At 42.2% G+C, this 20,467-nt stretch overlaps 1 long non-coding RNA gene across 1 annotated transcript; it reads left to right on the top strand.

The window, feature by feature from the left end:
• Positions 1 to 13,356: 13,356 nt before the first annotated feature.
• On the top strand, positions 13,357 to 20,143 carry LOC133262556 (uncharacterized). The gene is made up of 3 exons (XR_009741351.1): positions 13,357 to 13,836; positions 14,373 to 14,587; positions 20,100 to 20,143. It is a non-coding gene; the product is annotated as an uncharacterized LOC133262556 (long non-coding RNA).
• The last annotated feature ends 324 nt before the right edge of the window (positions 20,144 to 20,467 follow it).

The following is a 20,467-nucleotide window of genomic DNA, read 5'->3' as shown; positions in this document are numbered from 1 at the left end:
TCAGATATATACTGCCTTTGCAGCATGCTCTGCAGCTATATTCCAGCCCTGGAATACTACAGCCTCCTGAAGCTTCCAGCCGTGGGAAACCAGCGTGAACAATGGGCTGAAATCCATTTGCTAAATAGAGTTTTGCTTGTGAACAGAAACCGTTGGATGCCCAAATGTCAGGCTGCAAACCCCGACTGCTGAGCGGTCCTTCTGCCTGTGAGGAGGAGGAACTGGTGAAAACCAAACACTGGTGCAGCCCCGTGTCAGGAACAGAGGTCACTGCTGCTGCAGCAGCCAAGTGCGTAGCCCAAGGCCAGGCAACATCTTGAGCCTTCTGCTGTGGCTTTGGGACCTTTGACAAAAGCTGGGCACATTTCCAGTGCGGAGCTGGAAGAAGGACGGTTGACCCATGCTGCACCTGGGGCATCTCGGCCTCATTTCAGTTTCACAAAAGCCTTTGTCCCGCCTCATTTTATTTAATGGGCTTGCTTTTCTTTTCCTTTTTTTCTCCCTGGTCCCCTGTCACAGGAAATTCTCCCTCTTCTATTACCTTTTTCCTGTTGGAACTAGCCTTAAAATAAAATACATAAATAAATAAATATACATACATATAAAAATATGCAGACAGGAAAGCCATTGAGATCTGGAGAGGCCTTGATAACACTGCTGATGAGGTTGACAGCTTTCCCTGGGTCTGAGCTGAACAATTCCTCACCACCTCCCCAACCCCTGGGAACCTCAGCTGTGGGAGTTGTGAAGCTTCTGATTCTGCCTACAGGTGTCTGGTTTGAAAGACACCACGTGCCATGTTGTAATCTCCTTTAGGAAAAGGGTAATTTAATAAAAACACAGATCTGTTACAGCCACAGTTCCTGAACATCTGAAATTCCCATTGGTTAAAAAAGAGTAAAGAATAAACCTCTCCCAAGGAGCACCGTCCTCTCCTCTTTTGTAATATTAGCCAGTATTAGTATTTTGAATTAAAAAAAAATTTCAAATGCCAACATCTGCTCTTAACCACCTCTCTGCAGCAGGAACATTGTGTTTAAACGCAAACAGAATAGGAATGCTTGAACTCCCCTCATTTCCTGCTCTGCATATCCAAATATTCCCACTAGTATTTACTTGTGACACATTCTGCTCCATCATTTAGTGCTTAGCACCATTTTCTTAAGGTACCAGAGCTTATCAAAGCCATTCCTGGGTGCAGTTAGTCACTAGACCTCAGCTTCGTCTAACAGGCTGGGTAGTCGCTGATCTTGGTCTTCTGAATCATGACTTTAGGATGTGTAAATGCCAGCAAAGGCTGGATAAACTGCACAAACAGTTCTGAAAAAGGCTAGACAGCTTTACCATGGTCTGTTGTCTGCTCAGTAGTAGTGATGATCGTAGTATTGATAACAATAAACTAACTATGGAATTATCTGGTCTCAATGCAGCAATATGTTTTATCCTATGCTTAATTTTTTAAGCACATGTGTTCCTGTTCATCAGTTAAGCATATGCTTTAGCTCTTTACTGCTGCTTGAGTCCAGCATGCGCCGCTCCTGTTGTTTGTCTGAGATGGGCTGCTTCTGGTTTTAACTGGCCAGGGTAAACCTTTGGAATTAGCAGATGCTGAAGAATGGCTAATACATGACTTATCCAGTGTAATTTGGGGGGGGTTGCGAAAACAGCCGAGTGCTGTTACCCTGCTTGGTTACTACATGTTTTACAAGCTTGTTGGTTTCTCCTTGTCACTGTTTAACTCTTTTTCTCTAGTGCTACCTAAGGGAGGAGATCCTCGGCTGTGAGTGGACGCTGTCATACTTGGAGGAATAGTACAAAGGTACTGAGCCTGGTAATACTACTGTGGTTGTTTCCAGTAATGCCTAGGGGGTCTTTTAAAGCTTGAGCTCTTGTAATCTTGCTATTTCCTTGAACTCTCACTTTTAGTATACAAACTAATATAAACCCCAGCACATTTCTTCTTTCTAGAGGTGCAAACCCCACATATCTCTAGTCTTCACGGTGTGATGGAAGAGAGCTTGAAACATGAGGTGGTTATTTATGTTCTAGGTTCCAAAATCAAAAGGCAAATAAAAAAGTCCACTATATTTCTTATTATTTTTTTCATTATTTCCAAACCAATCTGAAGCCTTTCTGAGAGCTGAAAGGTTGTGAGGACTTAGGGCTGGCAACTCCTTGAGCCCCTCAAGCCCAGTTTATGGGAGATCCTATCTTTATTGAGCTTTTTAGAAAAAATCACCTTCCTCCCTGTGCTGAGCATTATGGAACCAGCCCATGAGAGGGGATCAGGGCTTTCAAGTCTGTGCCATCTGAAATGATTGCCAAAGAGTATGAACTACAACAACTTTTGTCATCTCAGATCCCATTTTCAGCAATCACATAGGAGCAGAGCCCTAACACAGCACCCAGCTCCTGTTGTATGTGGCTAACTCAGGCTGCAGGTCTGAGCTTCAGGCCCCAGGGGATTTCTTGGGATGCAGGCATGGCACACCTCTGTGCTTGCAGCCATGTGAAAGCACCAGTGAGCAGGGAGAGCACAGATTCCCAGCAGGCCCCTGAGAGTAATGACTTTCCAACTGGACTCATTGCATTATTATTAAATGCCTACAAAATACATGAGAATCCTGCTATTGTCTCAACTGGTCTTTGAATCAGGGGCTCTTAAACAGAGGATATGCTATTCTTCTTTTGTTACACATTCCTGTAATGCTTTTAAAAGAAAAGAAAGAAAATAATAAAACAAAAACCCAAACCTGAAATGTGATGTCAGTTTTACCCTGAAAGCCATAGGTGGAAGGGATGGTTAGCCAAGATTAAACTCCTAGGCTCTGCAGTTTATTTATGTAAGTTATGGCTGTATGTCAGTAGCAGCAAGGAAAGCAAAATGCAGTAGCTAGACCGGTGCTCTGTTCAATTGCCTGGGGCCCCATCTGAAATTTAATAAGCAAATGTAAGATTTTAGTGCTTTGGAATGGAAACTTTATGGTAACTTCTTTCTGCAGCCCCCTTTTGAGAGCTGTATCACGTCTGGTTTGTGCAGTGCACTTGGATGTTGAATCCAGGTCTGCTGTTGTGCTGCCAGTCCTACTCTTCCCCTCTGGGTAGGACAGTGTTGGTGTGGTACTGTGACTGGCTGTGGCAGTGAGGCAGCAAACCACAGCATGGTCTTCCTCTCACAGGTTGGAGCCAGGTAAATCATCAGGTCACAGAGCAAGCTGGTGTTGAGTACAGCTGTGTTTGAGGCATCTTCCCTGTAACTCCCATTCATGTGGTTTCTGGTGGGGGAATCTCTACTGAGGATTTCTTTTCAGTCAGGGGTTACCAAATAATGTTCAGAGATGGCTGATGGAGTGTGAATCCTGGCTTGGGGGATGGCAGAAAAGGGGCATGGCTTCTTCCAGTGCTGTTTGTTCTTATTCTTTGGGACATTCTTCAACTTTCAAAATACAGAGATCTTGTGGAATTCTCCGATTTATTTTCCTAAGGCACAAATTCATTTGTTGCTCAAGGAGTTGCCTGTCAAAGCACCAGAGAGGATGCGGAACCCCCTGAGAGGAAATGAGGAAGAAAGCTCATAATCTTAACTATCCAGCACCTCTGTTCCCTGCGCAACAGTAGATGAGGAATGCAGTGCTCTTCCCTGTTGCCAGCTTGTGTTTTTCTGTATCTGATATTTAGAGTTTCTTCATTATGATGGCTCATGGAGACTTGTTGGAAGCTGTTCCTCATCTCTCTCCAAGCATGAAAATCTAGTCTTGATGGTTGTGTTTAGAATTAGATTGTATCAGTAGCTGTTGGCAAGAATGCACTGAGAGGATGAAGGGAGTTTTACTCTTTCCCCAGCTCCCTACCACTCTTTCCCATTAGTACCAGCTGGCACAGCCCATTTGTCTGGGATTTTCTGCATGTTACTCAATACTTCAAGGCCTGTTGCTGTCTTTAGGAGATGAGGAGGCTGAACAATTCTCAAGGAGTGTTTAGTATTTTGAACTCAGTCTAACTAGGAAAAACAAAGATCCTCTTTACCTTGAACAACTGGCTATTCCAACTTCATGCCCTAACAGCACGTGCAGATGGTGTGCAAATGGCCAGTCAAACATGGAGGCCCCTCTCCAGGGAAACACGTAAAAGCCAGCCATGATTCGTATGCTCCTGGGCTTCCTCATGTGTGCTTTTCCTGTGTGGGGGCCCAAGGTGAAGCTGTCTCACTGTGCACATTCAGACACAGTTACTGAGGACAAAAATTCCATAGACTCTGTTTCAAAACCCATGTCCCTATTGGTAAAGTCTTTAGAGTTCAGTCAGTGGAAGGTGCCCCATGGTAACAAGCCATGTTCATTCCTCTTGCCTCCTCATGCCTGTGTTTATTTCTGTTTTCTCCTTTCTTTCTTGCAGATGGCAGATGAATCTTGTCAGTGCTTTTTTGGCTTTGCAGCCTTTTCTCAATCATCTTTGCTTTTGCATCTCCAGCAATGTGCAAATCTGATGGTTTGCTATTTCTGTGAAGCATATTTCTTTTTCATGCTGTCTCATTGTCTCATTCTTGTGCTTTTTTGCTGGGTGAAAGAAAGAGACAAATTTCTAGTAGGCAAAAAATAAACCATCCTCAGCTCATGAAAGAAATGAACCCTTTTTAATCACTGCTGTAAGATGCAGCAGTTTGATGTGAGTTCCCTGTCAAGGTTGGAAGAGTGACCAATAGGGTCCTGAGCAGCATCTTTTGATGTGTCTGTTGGATCAATTGGAATTGTATTGCGCATGAGGAGAACAATACTGCAGGAGCCCTAGAAGTGGAGCGAACACAGGTGACATTTTTATTCATTCTCATCCAGATTGCTTGGTATTGTGTCCTTTCTGTGAAAAATGACAATCTGGCAACAGGCCACTGCCTGGAGAACAACTTGGCATGGGCCTCCTGTTTGTCTTAGCCTGTGCTGAGCATCACCAGAGATGCCAGACTGCTAACCACAAGCCAAGAATGTTAAAGCACTGTCCTTCCTAATCAGCATTTCTCTGCTATTTTTGGTGGAAAATACTTCAGGGATGAGGGGATAGTTCCTGACTCTTCAGATCTTTGGTGGCATCAGTGATGATAGTTCGCTCTCCCCTTGGTAAGATCATTAGCTGTCCTGGCTGAAAAAGACTGCAAGCTTGGCATGGTGTAGCCAACCCTAAACAAATTCTTTTCCAGAGTTCCTGGTTCTGTGCTTCCCATCTCCTTTTTCTTTTCTTGTATCTGAAGTGGAATTTTTAAAAGCCTTCAAGTGATTAGGAAGCTAAATCTGATTGACTTCCAGTTCTGTCTGACCCACCACAGGTACTGCAGCAGGTACTGCCATAGTCAAACCCACAGATTTCCTTGGATTTTTCAGAGGGCAACTCCAGTTTGTCTGTGACTGGGTACTTTCATGAGGTGACTGGATGTACTGGGGACAAGGTGACACTGAGCTGTGGGTTGTGTTGTAGCTGGGCTGTTGGCATCAAAACCAGGTGCAATACTGGGCATCTCCACCAGTGTCCAATAATCCATATCGTAAATCATCTTTCCAAGGTCCCTGTTGGCTCTTTCTGTTTTCTAAGAAAGTAGTTTAAGTGGTGAAAGTGAAGGAAGATTGTCTTCTTCAAAGCACAGGTTTAGCTATTAATTTGGTAGGATGAGCAGGTATTGTATTGAAGTTAAATGGTTTTTGTTCCATTCAAGTAGGAGTGTGGTAAGATACACAACAGCAACCACTGTGCACTAGGAGACATGGGACTAAAGAATTGGATATGACTTTCTGTTCTGCCCGCTGGAACCAGGCTCTGCCTGTGCCTACTGCTCTGAGTGGGTATTTCCCTAACTAAATAGCTGTGTTTTTCTGAAGCAAGGACAGTATCTTTGCTTTCAGCTCTAATGCATTGTGACGTGTATAGTAGGACCTGTCATAATTCATGAAGTCAGTTCTGTTTCAATGTTAATAAGTCCTTAATCAAGACATTTGTTTCACCCAGGATGTCATATTTAGCAGTGGATTGTGAAATGCTTGAAAACTGGAATCGTAGGAGCATTATTTAATGCTAAGTGTTATCTGCATCATAGCAGAAGCTGGAACATGCCAGGAAAACATCCTTCACATTCTTCATCTAATACATCTGAGCTTTCAGGATCAATCGTGAGTTGGCTGGGTATATGTGCTATTTCTCTCTGATTTTGTATGGTTTAATATTATATGCTATATTCAGTAACTCATTCTCACATTGCTTGTCTGTTACCTATTTTCTATGGCTGGATCTTTTTTCTTTATGAAATAATACTGTGCAATGTTGGACCCATCACTTTAAACCAAGATTGGCACTCTTAAGTCCAACAGAAAATAATTGAAATGTAAAACTAGTAGTCCTCGTTCCAGTCTGTTTGTGATGTGTAAAGAAGAAGGAGAGGTTTGGGCCAAACAGCTGCTGGTGGGATTAAGTAGAAAGCTATCCAGAGAGACCAGGTTTATGATTATCATCTCCTATTCTTGATGTTGTCTTCAAGAAGAACAGACCTAAGGGCTAAATTTTCCTCTTTAATACCTAGTTCCCTTGAGTCTTTTACACTTGCGGAAAAGAAAAGGAATCCATAGTGAGCTCAGGGGAAACATTTTTCCAGTGGGGTTTTCTTCTTTATTTAAATTATGTTTAATGTTGTGCCTTTTTTTTTCTCTTATAAGCTCATTTCTGTCTGCAATTAGGTACATTACATGCAGTCAGTGGTGACAAAAAAACATACCTGTATATGTGACATGTGTTGCTGTACAAAAACGTCATGTACAAAATTTCGGAGGATTGAATCACTGAAAAGTCATTATTTGCCTTAGGGAATTGTTTGCATTGATATTGTAAATATGTCAGATTGTTGCATCCTTCCTGTGAACCAGACCTCTTGCAGTGGGTGCTGTGAAGACACAGAAGAAGGAGTGCTCATCATATATGCAAGGAAAATGTTTTGGTTGGGCATTTTTGCAGTTTCTGTTCTGAAATACTCAGTAAAGAACTGTAGAGAAAGAGAATTATAAAATATTTATGCAGGTTTTATTTTGTGTTTCCACAGGCTCTATCAAAATGAATCCTTCAAAGTTCCAACCATTTGATCAAAAATAGTCAGTGTTTTAAGGGTCCCTGTTTTGTGTGCTCCTAAAAGCTATTTTTCACTATAAAATTTTTTATTTGAATTTAGTCCAAGTCATAATGAGTGCTGGAGCAATTAAAGCATCAGGCACTATAAGGAGTCTGGGGAGCACAGGAGACAGATAGGATCAGGGCTTAAGCTACTGAAGTACCTTTTATGAGAAATAAAGATTTCACAAACCTCTGTTTCAAACAGAATAGTTGACATATGCTAAACTCCAAATGCTAAACTCCTCCTGCCCTCTCCCACTGAACAAATAAAGATCCATGAAATATTCACACTTTATCTCTGCAGGAAGAAAGAAAACACTTTATTTCTATTTTAAAATCTTTGGTAGGTGCTCAGATGTTATGCTGATGGGACCAGAAATGCCGTCAAAAGGTGAGTGGGGAAGGTGTGGTGGGAATTTTGAGCATGACTTTGTCAACTATCCCATTTGTTCAATCTTTATACTTCCAGTCCCAGCCAGGCTGCCTGCTCATGGGCATATGTCAGTGGAGATACTGTGCACTAGGAGATTTTTAAAGCAATTAATTGTTTCTGTGCAGGGCTGGATCGTACCCTCATATTCTGCAATCAGATTCCTTTTATTTAATTCTTGTAACCATTACCCTTAAAAAAAAAGGAAGGAGAGAAAAAGTTTTTTAAATATTTTTCATTAGCACTTACTATTAAGTGGGGAAGTGCCCTTAGTGTATTTTAATTTAATTTAGATATAACAGCAACATTTTTCCCATACTAATTAAATGCCAGTTTGTTATTAAGAAAATATTTATTGAAGTTGAACTTGCTGATAGATACATATCTATTACATCACTGTTGAACCTCATTAAATAGTGTTTAAATTGCAATTTGTTTTTAATTACCATTCATTAAGCATATTATTAAATCTAAATTGCATGCTTATGAAAGATGGGTTTGCCAATACAAGCGGCTGAGGCCCTTAACTACTGCTTTACTTCCAGGTTCTCATAACTTGAGGTGTGTAGGGTGAAAGTTTGATCTATTTACATTACTACTAACAGTGTGCCCTCCCTCGCTGCCTGTGTCTCCCATCTTTATTAAATAGAATTAATAGCATCTGAAACAGTCAACAGATATAAAAAGAAAATAAAGTAGGAAAAAATGGTGCCCGAACAGCTCTTTGGGCAAGGAAGCAGGGAGCCAGCAGGGAGGAAGCTGAATCAGAAGGACACAGGCAGGGAAAACAGAAGTTAGACAGGGCATGGAAACCAATTATCTAAATTAAAAGTAGAGGATGGGACTGGATGGCTGAAGGATGCAGGAGGATGTGGTAATGATGTGCAGAGGTTTTTCTCTTTGGCTTCTGGTGGCAAGTGTGGGCAGAGTTGGTCACTGTTATGTCAGCCCACAGGCTTTTCAGCAAAAGGAGTTGCTGGTCTCAGTTTTCCTTTCTAAGGATATCAGTTCTTTCAACAAAAAGACCTCATTGAGGTTTGGTTTTAAAAGCTAGGTGTTTCTTTTAAATCCTAAGAGTCTTTTGGAGCCTTTCCTCTAGGAATGATGCTCTCTGAAGGGAGGAAGGGCTGGGAAGAAGGGTGTGAGGGTGCTTTTCTCATGGAGACCAGCTCAACCAGTTGGCAAACTGGAGAGCCCTTCCTGAGGCAGATGGAGGTAACAGACAAAAGGCCTGATCCCTTATGTTGGCATCCTCTAGGATGACAGTATCTGACCCTGTCAGAGCACCTGGGGAGGAATTACTGGGGCAATGCCATAAGGGTGAAAAAAGAGTTGAATGATGGAAATAGCTGAAGTAACCTGACCTATTGCAGACTTCCCCATGGGCTTTATAAAGAAAGGCAGTAAGGCTCTGTGCATTGACGCTTTTTGGCTGTGGTTCTCCTTTCACTGAGGGTAGTTTTGTGCCAGGTTATCTCCATTGACTCTAATGGATTATCTCCAATTTGCAGTGCAGTTTAAATCATATGCAGGACTTCTTTTCTCCTCTTCTCAATTCATGGATCTCTTTCAGAACTTTCTGTACCAGATGTTACAATTGTAAACAAATCATCCTGGCAAACCAAAGTATCTTTTCCTGTCTGTGTCACAGTGCCTCTGGATCTTCTGCTCATAAAACATTAGTTATACAATGGGTTTTTTTTGGCAGATGGGTATCTTCCATGAAAAAGCCATTTCCATCCCAATACAACAGTGCTTTTATATGGACTGTTTCAGCCCGCATTGCGCAACCCTTTGGCACAATGATGCATTATGCTATTTTGCTTCTTGATATGCTGAATCATGGGATGACACTTTGCCAGCTTCTTTGTGTAACAACAATAACTTGCTCGTGTTTCAAAGATGGAGAAGGCTGCACAAATCACTACAGTGCAGGGAGCCTGAACATTTGGCCGAAGGAAGTTCTCAGCAGGCTCTAAACTCCTCCACATGGGTGGGGAAGTTACCTTTCAGCTCCTGCTCCCTTTAGATGGCTGTAGGAAATCACATATGGCTTCCACTTGTCTGTACAAAGCTGGAGAAGGCCCAGATTCGTGCCCCCTCTGAACTGATAGCAGTCAGCCACTCTGCGCTGTGGCCCCTTAACTGAAAGAACATAAATCAGTTCACCTCTCCATGGAACACCATCTGCGTTCAAAGCCTTGGTCATGCACAGACGTGGAACCGTGAAGAAGACTTTTTAGAAATACCCCCACAGACAGATCAGGTGGGATTTCCTAACATTGTCTCTAACACGTGGATGTGAGAAGGCAGCTAAATTAAACCCTCCCCTACTGCAGTGGCCACGACAGTATTCACTTGTCCACATGTTCTTCAATGCCTCCTGAGTACATTGGGTGCTGTGTTACGGTATAGCTGTTCATGTTCAATATCTCAGGGGTCTGGTGATGATTTCTAACTTGTATTTTAAACATTGTTTTACTGTATGTCAGTCATGCACAGGCTCCTTGTGGAACAAGGGATGCTTTCTCTTGGCCATTCTGGAGTTCTGATTTGTATTTAGGAGTTTCTAACTGTAATGATTTATCTGATCACAGGGAATTCAGAAGCAACTGAATGTATTCACAGCTGTTCTGGGGAAAAAGACAAGATTTGGTCTGAAAGGAACACATTACACTGCTTGAAAACGGGGTTTTAAAGGAAAGACACTTGTATTTTTAAAATACATTTGTATCTGAATACTGGATTGTATTCTCAGCACGTTTCAGTTTGTAGCACAGCACAGGACAGCACCTTATGCACTTTGGACAAGTATTTGAAAAGCCAGCGGTTTGCCTCTGAAGATACACACTCTGAATCCCACTGGAAAGCTCTAAATTATGGAGGTGGTGTCTTGATAGACCTCAAGGGTGAATTTGCACCTCTGATTTTAAGTGTAATTGTTACAGCAATTTAATTTACAAAAGTATTCACTATTAACTGGGGCTTCTATAAGACAGGCAGCTTTAATGCCCTTTCTGCCCCCTGTGCCTGTTGCATGCTCGTATTCCATAAGAATCTGACCATGTGCAGTCAGGCTTTGATGTGAGATACAATAAATATCAGCTTTTAAAAAGCATCGTATACATATTTGTCTGACATGCATATGTACAGGGAAGGTTAGGGGGGTTACTCGTGTTTTTACGCTGGGTCATGCGCATGTGAAGCATTCTTCATACGGATGCTATATTTTCTAGAATATTTCTATTTCTTTAGTATTTGTAGTTCAGTGTTTCAGCCATTCCTAAGTTTTATGAGTGTTTTTTCCATTTATTTACATGTTTATTAGCTTAAGTCTTCATTCCTTGTGTGACACCTCCTTGTCTCCCCACCTTCTCCCATGCCCAAATCGTTTTGCAGGCTGCCCTGCCACAGAAGTGGGTCAGACAAGTTACAAGACCTGTAGATTGCTCGGATGGGGATCCACCTAGCAACACCACTGCACTAATGCTGGATTGGGAAATTTGCCCTACAGGAGTTTGTCTTGATTAAAGGCTTCAGCCTGTCTTTGCAACACAAACACAGGAGCCCCCATGCTGCTCTCTGAAATTTACAGCGTATTTTCTTTTTACTCAAGCATATTGAAGCAGAACAGAAGAAAGGATCAAAGGTACCGTAATGTTTCTATAAACAAGTACTACTTAGTTTGGTTTTTTTTATCTTGGGTTTATTTTTTTCCAAACAAATCTTCCAGGCACATTAGGCTCAGATTTCATTTTATTGCCAAATCACCAGCTGGCAACAAAATCACATATGTCTGTGTAAATAAAGTAGATGAGAAGCTGAACAGGAGATTGGGAGATGATTCAAGCAGTCATATTGGCTTCTACACCTTAAAATTATACTGCTTTAGCTGTCTATTCAGCAATGTCCTGTACAGGCCCCTTTTCAGCATGAAATACAGAATTACCCCAAGCCGAGATTTTAGCCTGTGGTTTTCCTCCCTTCGAGTGAATTTACAGGAAACAGATAATTCTTTGGGACCGTAACCCAAAAATTCATTTTTTGTCTGCTCATCAAGCGGTGACTCATCCACTCCCTGTTACTCAAATGTAGGTGTAACTCTTGTGATGACTGATATTATTATGAAGCATTTTCACTTTGAGGGCCGGATGATCCTTCCTTTGAAGGTAGTGCAATTTTGGAATTGGCCTGAGGGCTCTATTACTGCCTTCTTGGTATGTTTGGATTCACTTGGCAATGAAACCTCAAAATTGATTAATTTACCTTTAAGGTCAATGTAGCTGTACAGGTCTCTGCCATTTTAGGTAGTCAGTGGAATGGTCATCTCCATTTGAAACCTTCCATTGAGTTTCTTCATGCCACCCGGTAATTCCCATGGAGAAAAGCTTGATCGTTACTGTTAGGCAAACATATAAAAAAGTTAGTAGCTGTCATCCTGCTTCTAAAAGCAGATGAACTAGAGCATGTTTTCAGGCCTGGGTGATAATGGGATGCATTTTTCCCATGTACTTGTGAAAAATAGGTTCCTTTTAGCTACAATGGTGCTCTTTTTGTGTTCCTGATGAAAGAATATTGGAGTTTTGAATAACTACTAAAGAATTAGGATATTTGCTCATATTGAGCTATCCAAATCTCTCTCATCCAGAGATATTCCTTGGCAGAGCTGGGTAATAGGATTCCCTTTGTGAGGGCAGAAATGCTGTACCAACTGTGAAGGATCTATCTGCAGAGCAGTTTTGCCCTCAGTCAGTAAGCTCTAGAAGAGCTTAATTAATGAGTGGGGAAAGAGCTCCAGTGTCTGGGAGGTGGAGGACAGAAATAAAGGTGGTTAAACAGTAGATAGGTTTTGTTTCATGCTAAGGCTTTTTAATCCTTGCCTTTTCCCTAACGTGCTCCTTTTAGGAGGCTTCGATCCCAACTGACTTCTTGAAGGTTTTGTCCCTGCTGCAAGTTCTGCTTTTTCTGTCAAAGGCTCCAATTTTGCTCTTTCTTCCTAATGTTTCCCTTTATGCAACCTAATTTCTATTCCCTAATACAACCTGGGATGTAATGAGGCGGAGAGGGGCTTCAGTTTGGGAAATACCAGTGCATGCTCACTAGCTGACTTTGTTCCCAAATTGGACAGAATAGAGAATACTTCCTGCCCCACTCAAATCATCTGCATAGAAAGATAAAATGGGAGTTAACAAGGGTCAGGTTTATGACAGGGAAAGAAGACTGCTAATGACCATTATCTATGCCACAGGTTTAACTTCATTACTTTTGCATTAAGTTCTTAATGCCCAAAGCAATAAGCAAACTGAGTCCTGTTGAACTGTAGTAACCTAATCTTCTCTCCAAACGAAATGGAGGGGAAGGCAGAGTCATTTGACATGGCCTTTATTTCATCTTCTCTTTCCCCATCCCCCATGCACTCACATGTTATAAGCTTGCCATTCCTTCTCACAGCCTGTTTCTTTTTTCTCTCTTCTTCCTTCCTGAGTTTTTGTAGCTCTCCAAAGTGGTAGTTGGTGCCAGATTTACTCTGCTGAGAGAGTTAGGCCTTCTGTAATAGTGGCTTCAGGGTTTGTCACATGGAGAAGTCTACACTGATAATCTTTATAGAATTACACAAACTGTGTTCAAAATCAAAAGCATTTAATTCCAGAGGTAAGACATGGGCTTACCAACCACAATGGGCTGGCCATTCCATTGTGGTTCCCAGTAATTCACATCTAGGAGAGTGCATTTGATGGGTGTTTTGAAGTGTCATCACTGTTTTCCGAGGAGAGTTGAAGGTCTTGCATGCTTACATCAGAATATGACTTGTGGGCATATACCAGCCTTGACTCCAACCATTAGTTCATCCTCTGTTCTTTCTCCAGTTATGACCCCTGCTGGCATTTATGGCTCTGAACTTGCCCCGCCAGCTGTGTGAACAGTTTAAGTTTAGTGAGCAATAAACAAACAGCAACAGAGAATTAAATGTAACTTGTGATTTAGAATGAGATCAACATTTCTGTTGTTTCAGCTCTTTTTTCTTCTCACCCTCAACTTTGTCAACTAAAAAATAATGAATTACCCTCTTCTGGGGTGATTTGCAGACTTTTGCTCTGAAGCTGGGAAAGGAAATGACATTGAGTAAGAAGAGCGAGCACAAATGGATTTCCTAATACGTGCAAGTCCCAGACCAACAGCCTCAGCTTTTGGCAAAGGACGAAATCAACGGTGCATCTTTTTTGGGTTCCCCAACAGTATGAGAGGGAAAGAAGCAGTGCTGGCAGGTAACTGGTGAATCTGTCCCATATGTAAGAAACACATTACTGCTTCTAGAAGGATACCAAAGTGATAGGCGCCTGAGAAACATGATAGATTAGGTAGATAGAAGAAAATAATATAAACTATGGAGAGCTAAGCAATGAATGTGAAAACCTATGAAAAATCCCTATCAGCAATGCAATGTAATACATTACCATAATCCAATATTATATGGTAACCTCCATATGAGAACCTTGCACTCTGAGTAATAAGTGCCGAAGGCTGAACATTTATCTTCTGACCTGTTCCCTGTTCAGAGTGATCAGGGTTACCAGATATTTGGGACTCTGAGAAAATTGTCCCTTTGTAATAATGTTTCCCTGCCATACAGCACAAAGGGGTTTCATTTCCTTGCCCCTTTCTGCCTTGGAAAGGACATATCAATGTTCTGTTTTTCTGTAGCCATGAAACTGCCTACAGTAAGGTCTGAGTACTACAGGAGGTCTTGATGTGTCAGTCTCACAGCCATCATGTTTCAAGAAGCAGTATCTCCTCTCTACAGACCTGTCTGCCTCCTGACTGCTTGGCTTGACTCTATGACTACTTTGTTGGTTTGTACTCGTGCCAGAGTCTCCTTCAAATTGCTCATCACTGCTCCCAAATGAGCTGCTGCTTATACTTCTAAAATGAGGGATTTGAGTAAACTACAGGTCATGTCAATTCAAACTGCTGGGAATGACACAAGTAGGAAGGAGGGAATGGTGGATCCCACCCCAAGTATGTGTCAATGCAAGCAAATTAGATGGTTTCTACCTGTGTCTTTGATACTGACTTGCTGAGCTTTGTCTCCCTTCTGTGGGAGGGAAAGGAGTGCGTTGTATCCCTGCACTGGGCTTTTAAATATTGCTGACTATCAAACTCAACTGTTTCACATGTTGATAAGTTTCTGGCCTTTCCCACTTCTCACTTGCTTCATGCTTTTTCCCATTGGTCACATCTTTTGAGTAACATCATCTTTTGATGTTTTTCAGATTGCCTGGGATTCACAAGAACCCAATTTTATTAAGATACCACCACTGAGTTCTGCAAGAAACAAACACAGCCAAAAAGCCTTCCATTCTGGTAAAATAACCTACCCCTTCCATAAAAGAGGTGGGAAGAGATGCACACTTTTAAATCCTGATTGTTGTCTCCTTTCAGATATGGGAAACAATTTCATGCTACCAAACTGGGTATTTAGCTACTAAATGCTTATTTTTTGAACAAACAAGCTTCCACAGCTCTGAAGTTCGGGGGAAGAGGGCTTAGGGAGAAGCAACACTCTTTTCTAGGAGCACAGGGCAGATCAAGGGCCTGTGTGCAGTGAACTCTGCCTGATTCAACACAGCCTGCAAGATTAAATTTTGTTCACCCTAAGCATTTAATGACTGCAGATGTTCAGGAGATACTCTGTGAAGCATCACCTACTGCAGCCCTTTGGACAGATGCTGTTTACTTTGACACTCCATCTGTCACTTCAAAATAATCACTGAAGCTTTAACTAACATAACCCTGCAGGGCTGGCATCAAGGCATGGCATGTCAGAGGTTAAAAACAGGGTCAAGGTCATTGCATGCCGTGCATGCTAGAACATCAGGGAACAGCAATTGCCACTTCTTGTTCTCCATGATTTTCAGCAGAGAGCACTGTATGTATCACACAGGCTTTTGCTTTGGTTTCTGGAAGATCTTCCAATACCAATGATATGGGCCCCACCGCATGTCAGATCCTTAGATTCAGGGTATATTTTGGAGATGAGCATGGTTATGGCAGCAAATAATTTGTGTGACTTCAGCCAAATGCAAAACTTGGCTGTTCTATACCAACAGAGATGTATTGGGATGGATATGGGACACCACTGGGATCTACCAAAAGTCAGCATAGTTATTAATTGGTCTCAGAGAAGAATCCTACACCTCATAAGCAAGCAATTTATGTGTTAGTCGCCATGCTTCCTAGCATGATGGTAGGGGATGTCATAATTATGAGTGACTTGTTATAGGTAGTGCCATCTTTTCCACTCCTCATTTTCTTCTAAGACCTGGGCCCTATCTAAGTAGATTATAACCGTTGATTTAAACATTCAGTCATGCAGATCATTCTACAAGGCTCAGTAATAGCATCTAGTACAAATTAGTGCTCATAAATGACTAATTCTATTTCCTCTTGTTTATTACCCAGGCTTTTGACACTGGTGTATAGTTAATTAAAGAATTTCTTCTTCCCATTCTCCCTTTGTATTTAATGTCTTACTTGCCATAGTGTCTAATGGAAGTACATCTACAGCAGGGTTTACTATGCCACTGTTTGTAGATGATGGTTGGGTGCTCTACTTACCTCCCTAAGGTCCTTCTAAGTGAGAGCTGAGTGCAAGAAGCTGTTACCACCTTTGCTCGCATCAAAACTGAGAGCTGAGGGAGGGAGGTCAAGGGCTCCCTTTATGGCTTTTCTTTTGTCTTACAAGATACAGTCTTGTCTCTGTTTCTTCTCTGTCTTCCTCAATTGGCAGATAATCATACTTTGTCATTTTTACCCCTATTGAAAGAGCTGTCTGACTTCAAGGGATGTGCTTTGCATCAGGAGGTCAATTAGGCTTGCTCACTGTCCCTTCTGGAGCTTCTTTTTTCTTATATCCAAACTTATGCTTTCACGTCAGATTTCTGTTAGTGCTTGTCCTCTATATAGATTTTGTTAGCTGCTTCATCTGAAGGAGATTATTTTTTCCTATTAAGTGATAGATGCTGCAGCTCCTCATCCCAGGATTTAAATAGACCAGCATTTTTTTCCCCCATTTTACCAGCACTAAATTCACATAATGTAACAGCAAACCAAGCCCATACCCTGTCAAACAGAGACACTCTCTCAGTGTGGTGACCCTCTTTCTCTCACCTGCCACATTTTTCATGCTCAACCTACAGCTGTGAAACTGTTTTCTCCCCACTTCTCTTCGAACAACAAAGTCCAAGGAACATTCCTCAGTTTGATGCCTGTCTGAATTTGCAGAACATCCTTAGACAGAAATGGCACTGATAACAGCGATGGAAGTGTCTTCACGAAAGCAGCAGCTTTTCATTGCCAGCTCCTCCAGTGGGGCTGAGCTAATAACAGCCATGCTGCAAACTTGATTTAATTTGTGTGCGCCAGTTCTAGAGCTTTCCTATTGACTTGAGGAGCACTGGAATGGGCTGCATGGTAGCTACGGCTTGGCTTTATGACTCAGTATCTCTGTCTTGGAATGGTCTCTGCCAGATCACTCAGATTTTCCACTCAGACGTTCTCTGAGGAGACATGAGTGTTCAGCTTTAGCTGCCTGTGAGCAGAAATGGCTCATTTTTCACTTGTGTCTTTTCCCCCAACGACTTTCTCCACCATGAGAAACTTCTGGGTTTCGGGTGGGACAATTCTGTGAGTGTCTTACAGATTGCTGAGAATGCCTGTTTGAACCTTTACTAGCTGACCCTGCTTACTGTCTTCGAATGTTCCCTTTGTCCTTTCAATACATGTCCATGTTGTTACCTGAAATGAGAGCAGGCTGATTTTTAAGGAAAAAAATATGCAGGCCATATTTACAGTTAATCTTCTGCAGTTGCTATTGTGTGACTGATTGGCCTGTGACTAAATAACTACAGTAGTAAAACAATTTTAGCCTAACAACATAAAAATCAAAGCTGAAGCTATGTCTCTGTAAAGCAGTGTTTGTTACGAGGTGGGCGTATACCCCAGTATGGAAAAGGAGACTGTTTGCATTACCAAGCTGTAGTATATACCTCCCGCTTCCAATAGAACTGATTTCCAAAGGTTGGGTTTTTTGGCTCCTTTTTTTGTTGTTAGTTTTTTTTTCCCAAGGGAGCGCCAGGCCTGAGTGTTGTAGTCTGATTTGCATTTATTTTGTTGCTTGAGGTAATGAAGGGTGTGAAGTTAATCTGCCCATGTTACATACCTCCTGCCACTCTGACTTGGTTCCTTATTTGCTTTGGGATTTTAGTTGGTGATCCATCCATCTTGCACTTGAGACAGTCCAGCCCCAAGAAGGAAGAGGATTAATTTCTCTTTATACAAATCAGTGTGTTGGTTACAATTGCTTTCTGGTTGCTTGCTGTAACAGGCAGGGAGATATGCAGAGGACTTCAGCAACCAGAGAAAATGTGCGTGAAAGCAGTGGCTGGAGATAGACAAATGCATAGAGGAGTTGTAGAAGAAGGTAACTGCACCTAGAAATCAATGAATCATCTGATACCCATCTGACTATTGTGCCCCCCTAATGATAGTGAAATATAGAAGATTTCTTGATCTGAGCAAATATATAAGGTAGTGGTATAAACAGATGTGTGTTCAGGAGCTCCCTGCTAGGCATCCCATGGAATGTAGTGGCATGATGTCTGTGATGGAGTCATGTCTGAATAGAGGGAAGTGTAGATGGTCACAGAGCACACCATGGCACACTGTACTGAGGTCAGGACATGAGTGGAAAGGACTTCTCATGTACCTCAGCACTCAGAAGAAAAACCAAGTAAACAAACAGTGCTGAGCAGTTTGCTGCTGTCTGCTGCTCTTGTTGGTTTTATTTCTCTCTGTTCTAGGAATTCTGTAGTAGTGCAATGAGGAATAATCTATTAATGCTTAGAAAGCAATTATAGTGGTTCCCAGTTTACACATGAATAAACAGAATGGAGCTTAGGTGACTGAGTCACAATCATTTTCTTAGTCTGATAGGGCATGGGCAGCAATAAAGAGCCGGCTCAGCACTTGTGCTCTAATTGCTATTTTGCCAGAAAAGTTGGAGCTGGAGATCAAACAGGCAAAAATGAGCTATAAAGCTCTCTGAATGTAAATTGCTGTACACCCGGTAGTGATTTCACACTACATAGCTAAGTCTTGCTTTTGAGGTCTCACAGGATGACCACAGGTCATACCAAGGACAGGATCCAGGCTTTGTGACTCCAGTGCTGTACTTAAGCACAAACCATCCTTCCTCCCTCTATGAACTTGGCATTTTATTATAGAGTACCTTATCATATAAGTCCGTATATGATACTTTCGCATGTATTCAACCCTGAAACACGGTTAATGTAGAAATACCCATCACTGATGATGCATAATGCAAATCATAATGTCTTGCTTTTATGGAAAAATTGAGAGTTCCAGTTCAGACATGTGGTCTGGTACTCGGATTGCTCATTGATGTTACAGTTTTATATGTCCACAGTGTTCAAGACCAGGTTGGATGAGGCTTGGAGCAAGCTGCTCTAGTGGAAGGTGTCCCTGCCCGTGGCAGGGGTTGGAACTGGATGAGCTTTAAGGTCCCTTCCAGCCCAGATCATTCTGTGATTCAATGATTCTATGATGTGTTATGAGGATCACTCTTTTCTCCTCCAGGGGTGAAGTTGTTTCTATGATGTAAAACCAGGTCAGGATGAAGTTCTCCCTTCATGTCTGGGGACATATTTTTGTTATTTGAAAGCCCACAGAGCCCATATAACTGCAGAAGCACAAGCGCAAGCCTTGCTATCCTGCTTCATACACTATCAGCCAAACAAGCGAGCCAGCTTTTTGAGTCCTCCAGGGTCATTTTATTTTTAGGGCTGGTGCCTGATGCAGGAAGAAAACAGCTTGATCTGTAGGTTCTGCTTTGAGTTTCCAGTGCTGGCAGCGAAAAGCAACTGCTTTTGACGTGAGGCTGAGTTCAACTGAAGGAAAAAGCTGTGCAGGCCAGTGAATTGCCATATTTTGAGCATTGCTGTTCCAAAGCACAGCACAGTTCCTTGCCTATCACCGAGCTGATTTACTTTTGATCTCTTCGGGCTCCACTTGACATTCCAGCTGTTTTTCTGTCTCTTCAGGTTTTTCCCTGTTTGTCTGAAATCCATCTTGGGGACACTTGTTGCCCCATTCTCTGATCTGTTTTGAGCCTCTGCCAGGCACTGTTGCTGCCAGGGGATGAAATGCCTGAGTCGCCACTTTGTGAATGTTGCATTTGCTGGTGGGGTGGCAGAGCCAAGGCCATCATGAGCAAATCAAGCAACCACAACAAAGGCCCAAAACACAAACACAGGGACTTAACCTCAAAGCATATGCTGGAGCCCACTGAGGTGACAGACAGCAAAATGCATACTGAAGGACCTCAAAGCATTACTTAACTTCAGTCCTGCTCTAACCACATCAGAGGCATATACCTCACACAGCTCTGGATCAGGGGAGAGGGTGGAAGGGAAAGGTAGCAGTGACCAAAGGACTTTTTCCTTCCTTCCAGAATGAATTTATCAGAGCAGGAGATGAAAAAAAGAGAAAGGAAAAGAAATAAAAATATGCTTGGGGTTATTGAACGGCAAAGCTGTGGATGACAAAAGCAGCTCTAAATACACGAGAGAAGCCTGGCTCGGCACACTGGCTCTGTACCTACCCTCGTGCAATGGTCCCAGCTCTGACCAGCTCTCAGTGGCTGTGTTTCCTTGTTTCCCATGCTTTCCAGTCATCCTGCTTCTTAGCCTAAGAAGCATATCAGGGAAAAAAAAATTGTCTCCAGTTGACATGAAGGGCCAGTGGGTGTCTGGGCTCTTCACACCTCTGTCTGCTGGGGCTAGAGCTTGCCAAAAGGTAATTTATATCCCATGTGCCAGC

The sequence above is a fragment of the Pezoporus flaviventris genome, unplaced genomic scaffold (assembly GCF_033815535.1).
Source record: "Pezoporus flaviventris isolate CSIRO_AGI_PZ_B2104156 unplaced genomic scaffold, CSIRO_AGI_Pfla_v1 ptg000213l, whole genome shotgun sequence".
In the NCBI taxonomy this organism is placed as follows: domain Eukaryota; kingdom Metazoa; phylum Chordata; class Aves; order Psittaciformes; family Psittacidae; genus Pezoporus; species Pezoporus flaviventris.
Note: the sequence above shows the minus strand (reverse complement) of the source record. Positions and strands in the feature narration are given on the sequence as shown.